Here is a 14,546-nt window from a genome sequence, read left to right as displayed (position 1 = left end):
TCAGCTAACCACTTTGCCCTCCTTCTCCATCTGACCCCCATTCCCCTTCATATGCATTTAGCACACCCCCCCCTCCTGCCACCCCCTCCATCTTCTCCATTCCTATTAGGGGAAGACATGTCACTAAATGGGTTCATTTTCTTCCGTGTAGCATGAAGCAGGATGAGTAAAAATATCTTTCTGAAGAGTTTTGCTGTGCTATTATCTTAGGGTAGAGTCAGAGGCAGATTTAAGGGCAGGGTAAAGTTTGGGAATCTCTTAGAGATCAGAATTTTTTTCAGGGGCACAGAACCCATAGTTTGCTCAGAAAAGGGACTATGTCTGAGAGGAGAGGGGCTAGGCTGGGCTAGGTTGAAAGTTTTTCTCAAGAGTATTGTGAGGGCACCTTAAAATCCATTCTCCTTCCTCTTTCCATACCTTCCCCGGCTTCCAGGTAGAAGAGTAGGGGTCTCCTGAGCAGGGAATAGTCATAGTTCTCTCAGGATTTCATCTGTGATTCCCAGGGCGGGCAGTGAGTAGGGCTTATCCCCTGGTGCTACCTGACCTTTTTCCTCAGCTCAGGATTTTTTGTCTTTGCCTGTGAGCACCAAGTCCTGAAGGATGTCAGATGGTGTTACAATTTCCTTGACTGCATCGTTCTTATCCACCACTACAAACAGGCAAATTTCTGTTCCACCAGCCTGTTGATGATGGTGTCCAGAGTCTTATGCAAATAGCACTTGAGGACTTACTTACTTACTTACTTATTTATTATTTTTAGATTTTATTTATTTTAGAGAGAGAGAGAGCACGAATGGGGGGAAAGGCAGAGGGAGAAGCAGACTCCCCGCTGAGCAGGGAAGCCTGACATTGGGCTCGATCCCAGGACCCTGGGATCATGAACTGAGCTGAAGGCAGCTGCTTAACTGACTGAGCCTCCCACGTGCCCTGAGGACATATTTAAAGATTCTATCTATCTATTTGAGAGAGAGAGAGAGCATGCATGTGAGTGGCAGGAGGAGCAGAGGGAAGGGTTGGAAAAGGGGAGAGAATCTCCAGTAGACTCCATGCTCAGCATGAGCCAATTGCGGGACTCGATCTCACGACTGTAAGAACATGACCTGAACCAAAACCAAAATGGGACACTTAACAGACTGAACCCCCCAGGAGCCCCAAGGACACATTTAAAGTAATGTGATCAACGTTGTAGAGCTTTGGTCACTGGCACATCCAGGTTATTGTAGATCTTTTCTGCTGCCAAACTGATAACCTAAAACTTGGAGTAGATGTCCACCACACACTCTTTCTCATCCGCCACCGGCAGGGCTGAGAATCAGTGCTGTACAAAATGCCTAGAGCCACTTGGACAGGGGTGGTAGTGTGGCCCAGAACAGCGTTGGCCTACATGCTAATCTACAGCTCTTCCATAGACTTAGACGTGAACTCTGGCTTGGGAAACACAGTGACAAATGATTTGAAGAACTTGAGAACGCGCATATAGGTGAAGATGTACAAGGTGTTGCCTGATGCTGGGTCAATAACTGGCAGCCTGTGGGTCTTATTTTGAATTAATAAAGAGACGGCATTAAACAAGCTGACATTAGAAGCAATGCAGACAAGGGATTAAAGAAATCCTGTGGGTACACTTCCCTCCAGGTTTCTGTCTTGCATTCTTCCAGCTCATAGATCTATACCAAGACTGGTTTATTAGTAACAGTGCAGGATATTGACGAAATCCTTGATGGCCAGCATGCCCACAAAACTTTGCTTCTTACTTTCCCACAAAGGGGCAGCTCATATACCATTAGTTGCCAAAGGGGTGGGGGGAAGCTTTCTTCATCTACAGGGAAATATTAAATATAAACAAATTGGATCTTGTGGGAATCAGGTTATAGCTGTGATGAGACTTCATAAAAGAAGTGTACATGCTATGGTTGCATTCTGGGGTCCCTTGAGGATGCTCATTTTCCAGAGCTGGAAGCTATCCCAAGAAGTGACCATCTCCTTTGCAAGAGACGCTGGCTGGATTCTTTTGCTTTAGGAAGCATGCTCTGTTTTTTAACTCCATGAAGGCATTTATCGCTTTAAACTTCCCTCTCAGAACTGCTTTTGTTGCATCCCATAAGTTCGGGTGCTGTGTTTCCATTTTCCTTTGTATCAAAATATTTTTGGGAGCACCTGGGTGGCTCAGTTGGTTAGATGTCTGCCTTCAGCTCAGGTCATGATCCCAGAGTCCTGGGATTGAGCCCCACATCAGGCTCCCTGCTCATCAGGGAGCCTGCTTCTCCCTCTCCCTCTGCTGTTCCCCCTGCTTGTATGTGCTCTCTCTCTCTGTCAAATAAATAAATAAAATCTTTAAAAAAGAAAGAAATTTTTTGATTTCCCTTTTGATTTCTTCTTTGACCCAGTGGTTGTTCAAGAGTATGTTGTTTAATTTCCACACATTTGTGGATTTTCCAGTTTTCTTCTTGTGATTGATTGCTATGTTCACACCATTGTGGTCAGAAAAGATACTTGGTATGATTTCAGCCATCTTACATTTGCTAAGAATTGTTCTGTGACCTAACATATCTATCCTAGAGAATGTTCCATGTGCACTTCAGACGAATGTGTTCTACTGCCATTGCGTAGAATGTTCTGCATATATTTGAGCTAAGGTGTAGTTCAACTCCAATGTTTCTTTATGGATTTTCTGTCTGGTAATCTGTCCATTGTTGTAAGTGAGCTCCTGAAGTTCCCTACTACTATTGTAGTGTTGTTTATTTCTCCCTTTAGATCTGTTGGTATTTGCTTAATATGTTCAGTGGCTCTGATACTGACTGCATATATACTTACAATTGTTATATTCTCTTGATGAATTAACTCCTTTATCATATAATGCCCTTTGTTGTCTCTTGTTACAATTTTTGACTTGAAGTCTATTTTGCTGATATAAGCATAGCTACTCCTACTCACTTTGGGTTTCCATTCACATGAAATATGTTTTTCTACCCCTTCACTTTGAGACTATGTATGTCCTTAAGGCTGAAGTGAGTCTCTTGTAGGCAACATATAGTCGTGTTTTTTTTTTAATCTTTTCAGCCACTATGCCTTTTGATTGGAGAATTTAATCTATTTACATTAGAAGTAATTATTGATAGGTTAGTACTTATTAATACCATCTTACTATTTTCTGGTTGCTTTGTATTTCCCTAATTTGTTTCTTCCTCTTTTGTTGTCTTTCATTGTGAGTTAATGATTTTCCATAGTAGTAAGCTTTGATCATCTTTATCTTTTGTGTGTCTACCATAGGTCTTTGTTTTGTGGTTATCATGAGAATCATATAAAAGGTCTCGTAGACTTAACATCTATTTTAAGATGATAATTTAACTTCAATCATATACAAAAATTCAGTCCTCTTACTGCCCTCCCATATTTTATGTTTTTGATGTCACCATTTATCTCATTTATATTGTAGATCCACTAACATATTATTGTAGTGATAGTTACTTTTAATGCTTTTGTCCTTTAAACCTTTATATTACAATTAAGCGATTAACACACAACCATATTACAGTATTAGTATTCCGAATTTGACTATATACTTACCTCTACCAGTGTGTTTTATATTTGCATATATTTTCATGTTGCTAATTAGTGTCCTTTCATTTCTGCTTCAAGAATTCCTTTCAGCATGTCTTGTAAGGCAGTTCTAGTGATGACAAACTCCCTCGGCTTCTGTTTGTTTGGAAAAACTTTCTCTCTCCTTCATTTCTCAAAACAACTTTGCCAGGTAAATTATTCTTGGTTGATAGTTTTTTTTTTTCTTTCAGCAATCTGAATATATCATTTCACTCTCTCCTGTCCTGCAAGCTCTCTGCTAAAAAATCTTCTATAGCCTTATGGGGGTTCCCATATATGTGAGAATTTTTTTAATCTTGCTGCTTTAAAAATTCTTTTTTCTGTGATTTTAGACAATTTTATTATAAAGTGTCTTAGAGAAGATCATTTTGGGCTGAAATTTTAGGGTGACTTAATAACTTTATGAGTTTGTCCAAATCTCTGTTCAGATTTGGGAAGTTCTCAGCGACTATTTCTTTAAATAAGCTTTTTGCCTCTTTTCCCCACTCTTCTCCTTCTGGTAATCCAGTAATGCATGGTTTCTTTGAATGCCATCTCATAATTCATATAGGCTTTCTTTATTCTTTTTATTCTTTTTTCTTTTTGCTCATCTGACTGGATGATTTCAGATTATATGCCATCTAGTTCATGAATTCTTTCTTCTGCTTGGTCGAGTCTGTTGTTGAGCTTTCTATCATTCTCTTCATTTTAGTTATTGTATTTGTCAATTCTCGGATTTCTGTGTGTGTGTGTGTGTGTGTGTGTGTGTGTGTTTGATGGTTTCTATTTCTTACTGAACTTCTTATTTTGTTCATGCATTGTTTTCCCAATTTCATTTAGTTTTTTATCTGTTTTCTTGCAGTTCACATAATTTCTTTATGAGAATTATTCTGAATTCTTTGTCAGATAGTTCATATACCTCCATTTCTTTAGGGTTACTTGTTGGAGTTTTATTAGTTTCTTTTGGTGTTGTCAGGTTTCCTTGATTATTCATGATCCTTGTGGTCTTGGCTTTGGTGTCTGCACAATTAAGGAAGTAGGCACCTCTTCCAGTCTTTACACACTGGCTTCAGCAGGCAAAACCTTTCACCAGTTGGCCTCTCCAGCAATTCTGGGTGGGCCATCTGGTACCCATATTTGGGCTTATTATTGGAGTCCTTTGGTGGACCGGCCATGCTTGGGTACATGGTGGTGGACCTGGATCCTGAGTCCACAGGGGCCATCCAGGTGCTGGGGATTACTGAGGTGACCCCAGCATCTGGATCCAGGTGCGCTAGTAGTACTTGTCCAGAGAATGTTTTGCAGAATTTTGATCTTCAGTAGTAGTGCAAATATATCCATCCCAGCAGGTATACAATGATCCATTGGGTAAGGAAGGAAAATAGTGGAACTTCTAATTATATTTATTCCTTACCTCTTTTCTTTTAGTTTCCATTTCATGAATGTTTTTTAATATACTGAATGTTCCATGCAATAATATGTATACATAAACTATAAATAAATACAGACATTTGTGGGGCTGCTGGCCCAAAATGTATACTGTTGAAGTGAGTGTTCAAACGAGTTTAGGGACCATTACTCCAAGCCACTACCTTCTACTTTCTCTTCTTACTGATTAACTTATAGCTTTCTTAATTACTAGCAGACCTGAAGATATATTCTTGCCACCTTGATAGAACTGTATTTTCTGAATATCTATAAAGCAATGTCATCTACCAGAGATAGTGATTCTAGAAACTTTATCTATTATGGGTCTCACTCTAGAGAGTAAATTGGAGAGGGTAAAACAGAATATATTTTCTGTGCCTTATGAAGTTAACTAGTTGCTGTTATAGACACAATGAGAATTAATTCTGTTCTCTGACCACCTGAGAATAACATTTTTAAGGTAAGGAATTGCCTATTCATTGAGACATAAGTCAATAAGTGGAGTCGACTAATGATAGACCAGGGAACAATCAGATACAATGTAGTAAATTATATTCTGTCATACTGTAATTCTTAATAACTCAGCTGTCACTCTAGACATTTTTACATCTTTATCTGGAGAATGGAAAGAAATAAAATGTAGGCTATTACAGACAAGGTAAAAATCCTGGGATGTGGGTGGAAGGAAAGACTTTACGAAGAAGACTCTTCAATGGGGTGCTGACGGGTAAGTGAGAGTTCACCAAGGTGACAGGGCGAGAAATGGAAGAGAACATCACAGACAGAGGGAGCGAAATGTGCCTAGACACAGATGGAAGATCACTGAGAGAGGGAAAGGAGTGTGGTATGGCTGGAGCATACAGAGGCTGTGTGTGTTTGTGAGAAATTGCAGGAAGAAAGGTCAAAGCGGGGATGCCAAACAACACGGTCATTAAGAGTTAGACAAGCTTGGGATCAGATTCCTGCTCAGCCTCCTATTAGCTCTGTGATCGTGAGCAAGTACCTCTGTAATATACACAAATCCCTCTCTGTAAATGTTTAATAACAACACTAGCACCTCCCTCCTAGGGTTATTGTGAGTTTGAAGTAGGAGAATCCATTTGAAATGCTTAGATTGGCACTGATCACATGGTATCATTTAAGGCATCAGTACAGAGAAAGTGTTGTTGTTATTGTCATTGTTATAGTCCATACACACACACACACACACACACACACTAATAACAACTCTTAGATCATGGGTTGGCTTACATACCACGTCAAAGAGTTCAGGCCTTATCTTTTGGGTCGGTATTTCTAAAATGCAATCAATTTGTCTGTAAAACAAATGGTCTGCAAGTTGTTTGGCAGTTTCTGTGATACAAACAATGGGAAAATAGTTGCTTCAGAATGTTATAAATTTGAAAAGGAAGAAAAATTATCAAGGACTGTTATGTTCCTAATAATGGTGCAAGGGTGCAGGTGGCTCAAAATGGTCAGATTCTTAGCCAGGTGTAGTTAAAATTCAATTACTTGGATATAGTTTATTTTAGCTATATCATTTGCATGTTATTGTTTGTGTGTGTAAAATTTGCATTTTTTGTTGTTACTATTATGTTTTGTTACAGTTCTGATGAATAAAAATAGATTAATGACTAAAGAGTGGTTCATTGAAGTGTAAAAGCAAAGATAAAAATAGTGGTACAAACACCGCAATTCAGAAGCGTAATTAACAAACAGGACTCCAGGATCTGTTGGGACAAGAGCATCTGTGAATGTGAATGTGATGATTTCACCCAAGCAGCTGAAAGGCAAAGTGTGAATGGAAAGTGTGGCTATGAATATCTAAAAACTGGATTTTTTTTTTTTTTTGAGCAAGGGATTTATCCCCCTCTTGTCTCCAACGTACACTCTATTAGAGAACTACTAGGAGAGTTTCATGATGCTTTCAGAGATGTCACATCATTTCCAAAAGAGAACAACATCTCTGGTCAACCAGTAGATTTTCCTGGACTACAGGCAAAATATTTTGTGGTATGAAATTGATTAATTTTATTTCTAAATGCAAAGAAGCCAAACAATAGCAACAACAGATGAAAGTCATGCTGTGGGCAACATGCTTATAAAGCCAGCCTCAAATTCAGGACGAATAAAATGCCGGGAAAGAAAGCAAAAGTAGCCACAAGCAAACCTAATGACAGGGTTGTCTGCCGCATAGCACAAGGGGCACATAGATATGGTGGAACTATTATTGTAATGATGACAGCTGATACTTTGTTTTACAGCTGAGTGAAAGCACTAGTGGGGAAGGTATGAACCAGCTCTTTGCATCCCTGTGGTACATATACGAATGAGAAAGACACACTTGGTAATTCTGAGTTCTGTTTGTCAATTAATCAAATATTTTTGTGAGACATGATGCAGATTAGAAGCGTATTTGAGGTAATGCTGTTGGAGGACCAGCTCTGTGTCCCGCAGAGAAAGATTTGGTGTATCAGTGTCTATTGCTAAAATAATGCAAAAGAACCTCAAAACCCAGTCACTTAAATACTAAGAATTTATTTATCTCATGAGTCTGTGGGCCAGCGGGGTGGTTCTTCCCATCTCAGCAAGGCTTACCCCAGCATCAGTATTAAGATGTAGGCAGGGTCAGCTACATAATTTGTGGAGCTCGGTGCAAAATAAAAATGCAGGGCCCCTTATTGAAAAAATGATTAAGAATGTAATGACAATGGCAGCAGAACATTAGACCAAGCACGGGGTCTTCTTAACAGAAGCCCCTATGTGACTACAAAGGCTACATGACCATGAAGGCAGCCTGGGCTGTGGGTCATGTGGGCAGCTCTGCTTCTTTTGCCTGGCTTCTTTCATATGTCCCGGTATCAGGTTGGCTATTGTGGGATAGACTTATCTGGGACAACTGGGGTAATTCTACACCATGCATCACATCCTTCATCAGGCTAGCCCAAGCATGTTCTTACGGCAAGGCTCAGGAGCAAGGACAACCCAGCCCAAATATGCAAGCTCTCCTTAAGTGTCTGCCTTGTCACATTCTCTGACATCCCACTGGGTCACAGCACAGTCACACGGGGAACTCACAGATAGGGAGGATGCTACGACATGATAAGACAAGGTGGGGGGTGGGGAATTGTTCCATTTTTACCATCAACCTCCCTTGACCACTCACACATAGTGATATCTGAGTACTCAATTGCCCACCACTTTACTTCCTAAGAACAGTTATGCATGATCTTAATTAAGGGTCAAAGAAGTAATAAAAGTAGTTAGCCCAATCCCGTCCCAGTCACTGAGCATATGTCTTTCCTGTGCGTTCTGTGAAGAAATGGGTAACGGGTGCTAAAACTGCTTCTCCGTGCTGAAGCATGCCAGCCGTCCAAGGGGAAGGTACTCATGTGAATAATCGAAATGAGGGAGGAGATAAAATTTCTTTATCACACTAATGATTCTGTGAAAGACCAGAAATCGTAAATCCGGTACTTGTTGCCATTATCGGCCTTGTGAAGAAATGTTATCTCCGATTTCAAGTGATATGTCAACACACTGTGGTCAGGAGCTTGAAAAGCTTGAACTTCTCCTTTTAGGACTAACATAATAGGATATTATGTGCTGAGGATATTCAGTGCTGTGGATAAGAGATCAGGAAATTGAACTTTGTTGTAGGAGGCTTCATCGGCAGGCATTGACTCTTTGCTAACACTTGATTTTCTTCATTCTCTGAAAGAAATCAATGACGTATTACTATTTAATAATCATACACATGGGGCGCCTGGGTGGCTCAGTTGTTAAGCGTCTGCCTTCGGCTCAGGGCTTGATCCCAGCGTTCTGTGATTGAGCCCTGTATCGGGCTCCTCCACTGGGAGCCTGCTTCTCCCTCTCCCACTACTTGTGTTCCCTCTCTCGCTGGTTGTCTCTCTCTCTGTCAAATAAATAAAGAAAAAGTTTAAAAAAAAATAATCATACACAATGCCAGGAAACATGAAGAAATTCTTTCCAGAGCTGAAGTCAAACAAAGAACATTAGAAATTCATTTGCAGGGGGGCACCTGGGTGGCGCAGTCGTTAAGCGTCTGCCTTGGGCTCAGGGCATGATCCCAGCGTTCTGGGATCGAGCCCCACATCAGGCTCTTCCACTGGGAGCCTGCTTTTTCCTCTCCCACTCCCTCTGCTTGTGTTCCCTCTCTTGCTGGCTGTCTCTTCAAATAAATAAGTAAAATCTTAAAAAAAAAATTCATTTGCAGGGATGTATGGGTGGCACAGTTGGTTAAGCATCTGCCTTCGGCTCAGGTCATGATCCCAGGGCCTTGGGATCGACTCTCTCTTTCTCTCTCTGTGTGTCTCTCATGAATAAATAAATAAAATCTTTAAAAAAACATTCATTTGCAACTAGCACCCAAGTGAAACCATCCAACCTTTGAATAAGTTCTGTTCTTTGACTTAGCTGTTGATGAAAGTGGTCTTTGATGGGGTACCTGGGTGGCTCAGTCAGTTGGGTGTCTGCCTTCACCTTAGGTCATGATCTCGAGTTCCTGGGATCAAGCCCCGCATCAGGCTTCTTGCTCAGGGGGGAATCCTGCTTCTCCCTCTCCCTCTGCCTGCCACACCCCCTGTTTGTGCTCGCTCGCTCTCTCTCTGTCAAATAAATAAAATCTTAAGAAAGAAAGAAAGAAAGAAAGAAAGAAAGAAAGAAAGAAAGAAAGAAAGAAAGAAAGAAGAAAGAGAAAGGTCTTTGATGAGAAACCTCACCACTGTTTCTAGGTATATGTCCCATCCACTTACACAAAACATTGTCAGGACCACTAAACATTTGCTGCTTTATCTAATAGCCCATAATTCTTAGTACTTTCTAATTTAGTAGAACAAAAATAAGTTGAATCTGTCATTAATCCAGATACATATGTATTTATTTATCTGAAGTGTATTATATATTTCAATAATTGACTGCAAACAACAGTATCCCTTTTACTGACCTGGTATTTCTCACCATCCTGCTTTTGCAGTTTCAACTCTTTCTTCCCAAATTCAGGACCTGAGTATATTCAAATACTTCTTGTTCCTAGGGCTGGTAGACTGCCCTATCCAAACTCATGCTACTTGTTATCCAGAATTCAGCTACCAAGTATGTGCAAATCATACTGCATCCCTTGCTATATGAATTTGATTTCCAAACTCAAACTCTCCCCCACACTCTCATTCCACTAATTCTGGTGGTATTGACTCCACCCCATGCCTATGCAGTAGGTCTGGCCAATCAAAGTCTCCTGGTCATAGTGATTGGCTCAAGGACAAGTGATTGGTACATGGTCACAAGAGAAAAAAAGAGAGATGCTGAGGCACCTGGGTGGTTCAGTCAGTTAAGCATCGAACTCTTGGTTTTGGCTCAGGTCATGATCTCAGGGTCCTGGAATGGAGCCCCACGTTGGGCTCTATACTCAGTGGGGAGTCTGCTTGAGATCCTTTCTCTTGCTCTCCCTCTGCCCCTCCCCCTGCTTGCACGCTCTCTCTCTCTGTAAAATAAATAAATCCTAGAGAGAGATGCCGTGATACTTTTGCTGAGATTTCTGGCATAAGCTCAAGAGTTTTCCCTCTTAATGCAAATGTAAAAGAATATAGGGACAGTATTTCTACAGCAATCTTATAACCACAAGGAATTTGAGAACAGAGCCAATACTGATAGGAAACCTGAGAAATGGAGAAAATGTGGATCTCGGTGATCTTGTTTGGGTTCTGTCTTTCCATTGGGGGAATTTAACCCATTAACAATGATTGTGATTAATGTTTCCTCCTGTTGCATTTGTTTATTTTTATTTTTATTCTTCTAGACACACATGTCTGAGTCCATCCCAGAGATTCTAATTTGGTCTGGAGTGTTTAGTGTTTTTTAAACCCTCCCCAGGTTCTTTTAATGCTCAGCCAGGTTTGAGAACCCAAAATCTAATAGTCATTCTGTATTTTTGTTCATTTTTTGAATGTTTTATTATAAAATGCCACAAGTACAGAAGTATAACACACATTGGAAAAAAGAACATAAAGCCAGCTTAAAATTTTCACATTGAGAAATGAAATATTACCAACACCCCAGGAGCCTGCTTCGTGACCCATCCTGATTTATCTTAAATCTCCTTAAACAGATATCTTCCTGGCAGTATCTAGACATAACACTGCAACTATATCTCTTCTGGGACAATTCAAGCCATAACATACTTTCAAGCTTTTTCCTGTCCCAACTGCAATAGTGAAATCTTAGGAAATTCTATTTAGATTTATTTACTTAGATACAGCCATAAGTTTTACTGGTTATTTTTAGATACCATGTTTCTTATATCCACCTCTTCCTTTCTCTAGATTTTGCAGTGTTGGAAGCTGGAGCATTAGTCCAAATGAGAATCCCTGTTCTTATTTCAGGAGCCAATTCCTGAGATTCTTTTTTTTTTTTTTTAAGATGTTATTTATTTATTTATTTATTTGAGAGAGAGAGTGTGAGAGAGACAGAGAGTGCACAAGAGGGGGAAGGGTCAGAGGGAGAAGCAGACTCCCCGCTGAGCGGGGAGCCTGATGAGGTGGGGGGCGGGGCTTGATCCTGGGACTCTGGGATCATGAGTGAGCTGAAGGCAGACACTTAACACTGAGTCACCCAGGTACCCCAATCCCTGAGATTCTAAGAGATAGGGGGTAAACATACTACCAGACTAAGTTGCTTATACTCTGTACTTCATGGTAGCTAAATATTATCCAGGCCACTGCTCACCTTCTTGTGCAGCCCCTGTGGTTACTCTGAAGTGTCCTACCTTGGAGAGGTATCCATGTGGCTGTTGTGGGGGCAGGCACCGGGGACAAGCTTTCCCTTGTCCCCAGTCTGGGCCTCTATTATGATAGAGGCCTTGTTAAGAAGGGCTCTGCTTCCCCATCCAGGCCAACCTTCAAATTCAGACCCTTCCCTGGGAGAGGTATTTATTCTCTTGTTCAAAAAATAGTCTTAAAGGGGCGCCTGGGTGGCACAGCGGTTGGGCGTCTGCCTTCGGCTCAGGGCATGATCCCAGCATTCTGGGATCGAGCCCCACATCAGGCTCCTCTGCTATGAGACTGCTTCTTCCTCTCCCACTCCCCTTGCTTGTGTTCCCTCTCTCACTGGCTGTCTCTCTCTGTCTAATAAATAAATAAATAAATAAATAAATAAATAAATAAATCTTTAAAAAAAAAATAGTCTTAAGGTCTTTACTCTGGAAACTTTATCCTCCTGGAGCTGCCAGCCAGAAGGGGATGTCTGATCCAGCCAGGCCAAACGCAGCCCTGTATTTAATTACCTCAAGGACTGCCCTGGGGGACCTCTTTGATTCTTTGTGTTTGTTTCCTCTAATCTTGGATTTCCCCCAGGCTTCCTTGGGAAGAGCTGACTTCCCTCCAGAGTGTTTAGCCTCAAGTTTCTCTACCCTGGTTTTGCCATTGATTCGAACCCTTCTGTAGTCTGTCTTACAAGAATTTGTCACCATTTCTGATTTACTGATTGGGATTCTTTCTTGTTTTTGGCAGTTATGGATCTATATGCAAAATTGCATGTATATATAAGATATATACAGTAGCCCCCCTTAACCACAGGTTATATTGTCCAACACCCCCAGTGAATGCCCAAAACCATGGATAGTACCAAACCCTGTATGTACAATGTTTTTTCCTACACATACATACCTATGGTACATTTTAACTTATAAATTAGGCACAGTGGCGCCTGGGTGGCTCAGTCGGTTAAGTGTCTGACTCTTGGTTTCGTCTCAGGTCTTGATCTCAGGGTCATGAGATTGAGCCCCGCATTGGGCTCTGTGCTCAGTCTGGAGTCTGCTTAAGATTCCCTCTCTTTTGGGGCGCCTGGGTGGCACAGCGGTTAAGCGTCTGCCTTCGGCTCAGGGCATGATCCCGGCGTTATGGGATCGAGCCCCACATCAGGCTCTTCCGCTATGAGCCTGCTTCTTCCTCTCCCACTCCCCCTGCTGTGTTCCCTCTCTCGCTGGCTGTCTCTATCTGTCAAATAAATAAAATCTTTAAAAAAAAAAAAAGATTCCCTCGCTTTCCCTCTGCTCCTCCCCACCATACTCGCTCTCTCTCTTGCAAATAAATAAATCTTTAAAAAATTTTAAATTAGGCACAGTAAGAGATTAACAAGCGTAACAAATAGTAGAACAATTATCGCAATATACAGTAATAAAAGTTATGCGAATGTGGTCTCTCTCTCAAAGTATCTTATAGTCTGGTTCTCACCCTTCTTCTTCTTGTGATGATGTGAAACGATAAAATGCCCACATGATGAGATGAAGTGAGGTGGATGATGTAGGCGCTGTGACCTAGCACTAGGCTCCTACCGACCTTCTGATGACAAATCAGGAGGCTCATCCGCTTCTGGACTGCGGCTGACCCCAGGGAAACTTAAACGGTGGCAAGAAAAACCACAGATAAGGAGAGATGACCATATTTTTTTCTGTCAGTTTAGTGGAATTTTGGAACATGGGCGGTAGATACCTGTGCTGAGAAAATGAAAGAGTGAGACTGGCATAAGATGGCATCTCACAGGGAACAGCCTTATTTTTAGCATCTAAATTTGGGCCTTAGTGCAAACAGGAGTATACTTACAGGTACTTGTATTTTAACTAATGCTCAGTGTATTCAAGGTATAGATTTAAAAACCTAGTTTCCCCTAAGCCTTTAACATACAACCCACAGATCGTATTATTGTGTTTATAAGTCTAGCTATCTCTTCTGTAAAGTTAATGACTGACAGATTTTTATTTGTTCTTAGATCAATGCTAAATTAGCTTGTAAATTTGACATAGTAAATTCCCCTAAATATTTAACCATCATTTACAAACTTGATTAATAACATTCCCTTAGCGTTGGCATTTTTAACCACAATTACAAATTTGATTCTCTTCAGTGCTTCAAATGTCTGACAAGGCAGACTTATAAATGTAACAAACAGAATTGCTAAACACTGAAACACTGTTTACAAACCTATTAAGCCTGAAATTATTTACTGATCCAGAGGTTTCTACACATTCCATTGCCGTCTAAATCAATCAAATTCTCTTAAGTATTTTTAATTAAAGTCACAAATCTTATATCAATCAAACTCCCCTAACCCAACTTTTTACGTACTTCACCTGGCAACGGAAAGCAGCAGGAGGAAGAACACGCACAATTATGTTTATTGGTTTTGCTTTAAGTTTATGTCCACAAATCTCCAGTAAGACTCTAGCGCTGCCCCTCTAATATTACATTTCCCTAATATATTTACTCTCCTGTTTTTGGTGGAGGGTGGTCATTTATTAGCCTTCTTATAATTTTTTGAATTATTTCTAATTGTGATAAAATACACATGACATGAAATTTACCATCTTAACCATTTTTAAGTGCTCCCAGACCACTTTTCACAACTTGTCTCTCCCCACACTCAGTGGATGATCTCACTTATTATGCAATTATGACTACAATTAGGCAATTAGGAAAGAGTGGTCTTTTTTCGTTCCTACTGCCGGAGTAACCAACCTGCTGCAT

General features: G+C 40.7%; 1 pseudogene; it reads right to left on the bottom strand.

Moving 5' to 3' along the window:
• Positions 1 to 384: 384 nt before the first annotated feature.
• LOC103668849 lies at positions 385 to 2,042 on the bottom strand (annotated as a pseudogene).
• Between the last annotated feature and the right edge of the window lie 12,504 nt (positions 2,043 to 14,546).

This window comes from Ursus maritimus, unplaced genomic scaffold (assembly GCF_017311325.1).
Source record: "Ursus maritimus isolate PB19 unplaced genomic scaffold, ASM1731132v1 scaffold_2, whole genome shotgun sequence".
NCBI lineage: Eukaryota > Metazoa > Chordata > Mammalia > Carnivora > Ursidae > Ursus > Ursus maritimus.
This window is presented reverse-complemented; position numbering and strand designations above follow the sequence as displayed.